The 5,075-nt window shown below is 41.9% G+C and overlaps 1 pseudogene; it reads right to left on the bottom strand.

Moving 5' to 3' along the window:
* LOC119357985 overlaps positions 1 to 4,486 on the bottom strand; it is a 6,204-nt pseudogene extending 1,718 nt beyond the window's left edge.
* Positions 4,487 to 5,075: the final 589 nt, after the last annotated feature.

Raw genomic sequence — 5,075 nt, 5'->3', positions numbered from 1 at the left:
TGGCGGGTTTGGGATGGCAGAGAGAGGGAGGTCTGGGTCGGGGAGAGGGGGATCTGGGAGGAGGTGGCGGCGGCGAGGATCTGAGAGAGGAGGAGTGCGGCGGCTGCAAGGAGAGGAGGGGTGCGATGGGGGGGTCGATGGGATCTGACCTAGGGTTTAGGCTGCGGGTGGGGGGTATCTCTTTTTCATTTTATTTTCTTTTTTTCTGTAGATAGATGGATGGATGGATGTGGGATGGAGAGATGAATGGATGGATGGATGGGCGCCATGTCATCAATCCGTGGGAAGAGTCGTGATTGGTTCGACAAACCAGTGATTTAAAAAATGTCTAAGTACTAAAAATAGAGGGATTTTGTGAAGTAGCTATCAAAAATATTTTGCAAAATGGCACCACACAAATTTTCACTAGATTTAGACCACATGTTATGGATAAGGACCAATTTCTATGCATTTCTGATCTTTCTAGCTATTTTTAATCATTTTCTGAGTGCCCAAAATGACTTTTTTTTGTGAAGGACCTACCATATATTTTTTGCAAAATTGTACCAAATCAATTTTCTAAAATACTAGGACATATTTAATGCATAATTGACCAAATGATTGGGTGTCAAAATTTTTGATCCACCTCTCATGAAAAAGACAAATTTCTGCTCATTCAGCAGGAAACGGGTCAAATTTGAACTGCAGCATCCTCATTGTTTGTTATTTATTTTTTCCAAAAATCATTTCTAGGTACAAAAGTATCTATTTAATCAGAGAAACACCAAAAAAATTCCAAGATTCAAGCACTAGCTAGGAACGGTCATTCCCGCCGTTTTGACCGCATTTTGAAATGGGCATAAAAATTCAAAAAATTCAAAAAATTGGGAAACCTTCACATTGTGTCATTATATGTGGCCAAGTTCCTAGGAAAAATAACAAACTTCTAATACAGCAATTATTTTAAAAAAAGTGTTCTCAGAAATGAGCTATCACGTGTGGAGATCAATGGCTTTCAAGCCAAATGATCAATCTTATGGCCACATCCATGGCATAGTTTGTTCAAATGATCTCATATTGTGCACAAGGGTGCATATTGGAATGGCAAACAATGTTGCCTAAGGAAGTTTTCATTTTCTTTGGACGAAAAAACCATTTTCCATTTTTTGAGTGCCCAAAAGGAGGTTTTTTGTGAAGGACCTCCCAAATAATTGTTGCAAAATTGGACCAAATCATTTTTCTAAAATACTAGGCCATATTTAATGCACAATTGACCAAATGGTTGGGTGTAAAAAGTTTTGATCCACCTCTCATGAAAAAGACAAATTTCCGCCGATTCAGCTGGAAGCGGGTCAAATTTGAACTATAGCTGCCTTGTAGTTTGCTCTTTATTTTTTCCAAAAATCATTTCTAGGTACATAAGTATCTATTTAATTATAGAAACACCAAAAAAATTCCAAGATTCAACCACTAGTTAGGAACGGTCATTCCCACCATTTTGACCGCATTTTGAAACGGGCATAAAAAAATCAAAAAATTGGGAAACCTTCGCATTGTGTCATTATATGTGGCCAAGTTCTTAGGAAAAATAACAAACTTGTAATACGGCAATTATTTTAAAAAAGTGTTCTCAGAAACGAGCTATCACGTGTGGAGATCAATGGCTTTCAAGCCAAATGATCAATCTTATGGCCACATCCATGGCATAGTTTGTTCAAATGATCTGATATTGTGCACAAGGGTGCATATTGGAATGTCAAACAATGTTGCCTAAGGAAGTTTTCATTTTATTTGGACGAAAAAACCATTTTCCAATTTTCGAGTGCCCAAAAGGAGGTTTTTTTGTGAAGGACCTACCAAATAATTGTTGCAGAATTGGACCAAATCATTTTTCTAAAATACTAAGACATATTTAATGCACAATTGACCAAATGGTTGGGTGTAAAAAGTTTTGATCCACCTCTCATGAAAAAGACAAATTTCCGCTGATTCAGTTGGAAGCGGGTCAAATTTGAACTGTAGCTGCCTTGTAGTTTGCTCTTTATTTTTTCCAAAAATAATTTCTAGGTACATAAGTATCTATTTAATCATAGAAACACCAAAAAAATTCCAAGATTCAACCACTAGCTAAGAACGGTCATTCCCGCCGTTTTGACCGCATTTTGAAACGGGCATAAAAAATTCAAAAAAAATCAAAAAATTGGGAAACCTTCGCATTGTGTCATTATATGTGGCCAAGTTCCTAGGAAAAATAACAAACTTTTAATACGGCAATTATTTTAAAAAAGTGTTCTCAAAAACGAGCTATCATGTGTGGAGATCAATGGCTTTCAAGCCAAATGATCAATCTTATGGCCGCATTCATGGCATAGTTTGTTCAAATGATCTCATATTGTGCACAAGGGTGCATATTGGAATGGCTAACAATGTTGCCTAGGGAAGTTTTCATTTTCTTTGGACGAAAAAACCATTTTCCATTTTTTGAGTGCCCAAAAGGAGGTTTTTTTGTGGAGGACCTCCCAAATAATTGTTGCAAAATTGGACCAAATCAATTTTCTAAAATACTAGGACATATTTAATGCACAATTGACAAAATGGTTGGGTGTAAAAAGTTTTGATCCACCTCTCGTGAAAAAGACAAATTTCCGCTGATTCAGTTGGAAACGGGTCAAATTTGAACTGCAGCTGCCTCATAGTTTGCTATTTATTTTTTCCAAAAATCATTTCTAGTTACATAAGTACCTATTTAATCATAAATACATGGTTTGGTGGCGATACGTCGAGGTTTGGGCGGTGGCCGAGGCCCCCAACTCTAGAGCGCGTAAACTCGCATGCCCACCGCGTGGTCACCGCGTGACCGTGGCGTTGCCATGTGTTCTGCGCAGCCTAGGCATGTCTAGTGGGTTGGGCACTCCCCAGGTAGGTTCTAGGAAGAAAAATACAACATAATATTCTCACGAGGAGACCGATCGATGCTCAAACATGAATTAGCAGCCAAGTGTTTGATTAGCGGTACGGGAAATGTACATGGCTAATGGGCGTGAGTTTTGGCAGAGGATGATCAGTTACTAATAAGACCATCTTCACAAATTTTCAGCTCAAAAGGAGGAGCCTAGGTGGTACTTGCTTTGCAAACTACCACACTGGATATAAATACAAATGTTGAAGCTCGACTCAAAATAATGAATGGATTGAGCTGGCATTTGGTGGAGGGTGGTTATTTGGGCATAGGAAAGCACTATAGAAAATGGATACTATTTGGACATGCCAAAGTGGTAGTTCCTTCACAAACTGTTGTTTTGAACAGAATAGGAAAATGAATATTTGTGAATTATTTTTGAACTAGGCAAGGAAGGTTTTTACATATTTGATGAAGATATGACCCAAAGAATTTATGAGATTTTTTTGGGAATTTTGGGAATGACAGAAATATAGGTTGCTTCACAACCTAGGGCAAAAACTACCACATGGACATGACACATAGGCAAAACTGATGAGGTGGCGCCTAGTCATAGCAACCACCACAATTTACAAGGCTATGACCATCTATATTGGTCATTAACAACTAGAAATAAGGCAGCGGACTAGCGCTGTTTGCTTTATGACCATTTCATGTAAGAAAATTACGACCTTTCTGACCAAAATGGTCGCAATGGTTTAGGGTTTGGAGCCCCCCGAACAGCTTTTGACCAATTGGTCTAAAATGGTCATAAATTTATGACCAATTCTTCGAGGGTCACTGACAGAAGGTCATAAGTTGACATATTTCTTGTAGTGATTCTTCAGATGTCTTCTTCGGAGTACCGGACTGGTATCCGGTCCTGGCGACGCGCCATATTTCGGCTCTGCCCACTTGAAATATTGACCCCTTCTGTGTACGGGGCATGAGGCAGAATAGCCTCTGCCATAGCTCGAAGTGAGCTTCGCAGCCCAGAAACAGCTCGCAAAGGGCAATGGAGCCTGCGATGTGTAATATGGAGGCGGGAGTAAAGTTATGCAGCTGGAGGCCATAGAACTCCAGGAGCCCGCGGAGGAATGGATGGATTGGAAATCCGAGTCCCCTCAATAAATAAGGGACGAGGCATACCCGCTCCCCCGTGGATGGGTTGGGAAAGCTTTCCGCTTGCTCCCGCCATTATAAGTGGCTAGTCCGGCTCGGACGGGGACCATGTACGCAGGAGGGAGAAACCCCTGGGTCTGTAACTCTACTAGTTAGCCATGGGGAACAGAACACTTCTCCCAACTACCTGTCTTAGGGCTACGAGGGTGAGAGGATGAGCTGCGGTGGCCGGCCATGATGGGATGGATTTTTTCGGGCACACTCCGATGGATACTCGCTGTGAGAAGGTGGTGTGATCTAGATCTGAAGATCCCCAAATGTTTAAATAGACGATTCATCTACCTGGTTAGGGTGGTAAAGGTAAAAACACCCCGACCTCTCGAATTCGCTCGACGCGTGGAAGATGGCCATTATTAAGGCACAGAAGCCGAGGAATGCAACATTCATGGGAGGCCGGACAGCGTTATGACAGGTACTCAGGATTTGGAGGAGAACCCACCTTGCAATTCCGAAGACAATCTACGCGTCGGACTCATCGTCATTGAAGTCTGGTTCGGGGGCTACTGAGGGAGTCCTGGATTAGGGGGTCCTCGGACAGCCGGACTATATACTTTGGCCGGACTTTTGGACTATGAAGATACAAGATTGAAGACTTTGTCCCATGTCCGGATGGGACTCTCCTTTGCGTGGAAGGCAAGTTTGATTATTCGGATATGTAGATCTCCTCCCTTGTAACCGACTCTGTGTAACCCTAGCCCCTCCGGTGTCTATATAAACCGGAGGGTTTTAGTCCCTAGGACAACAACAATCATACGATAGGCTAGCTTCTAGGGTTTAGGCTCTCCGATCTCGTGGTAGATCAACTCTTGTAATACTCATATCATCAAGATCAATCAAGCAGGAAGTAGGGTATTACCTCCATCGAGAGGGCCCGAACCTGGGTAAGCATTGTGTCCCTCGCCTCCTGTTACCATCCGCCTTAGACGCACACTTCGGGACCCCCTACCCGAGATCCGCCGGTTTTGACACCGACAGC

This window comes from Triticum dicoccoides, chromosome 2A (genome assembly GCF_002162155.2).
Source record: "Triticum dicoccoides isolate Atlit2015 ecotype Zavitan chromosome 2A, WEW_v2.0, whole genome shotgun sequence".
In the NCBI taxonomy this organism is placed as follows: Eukaryota; Viridiplantae; Streptophyta; class Magnoliopsida; order Poales; family Poaceae; genus Triticum; species Triticum dicoccoides.
The sequence above is the reverse complement of the archived record's forward strand: the minus strand, read 5'-3'. Positions and strand labels throughout refer to the sequence as shown.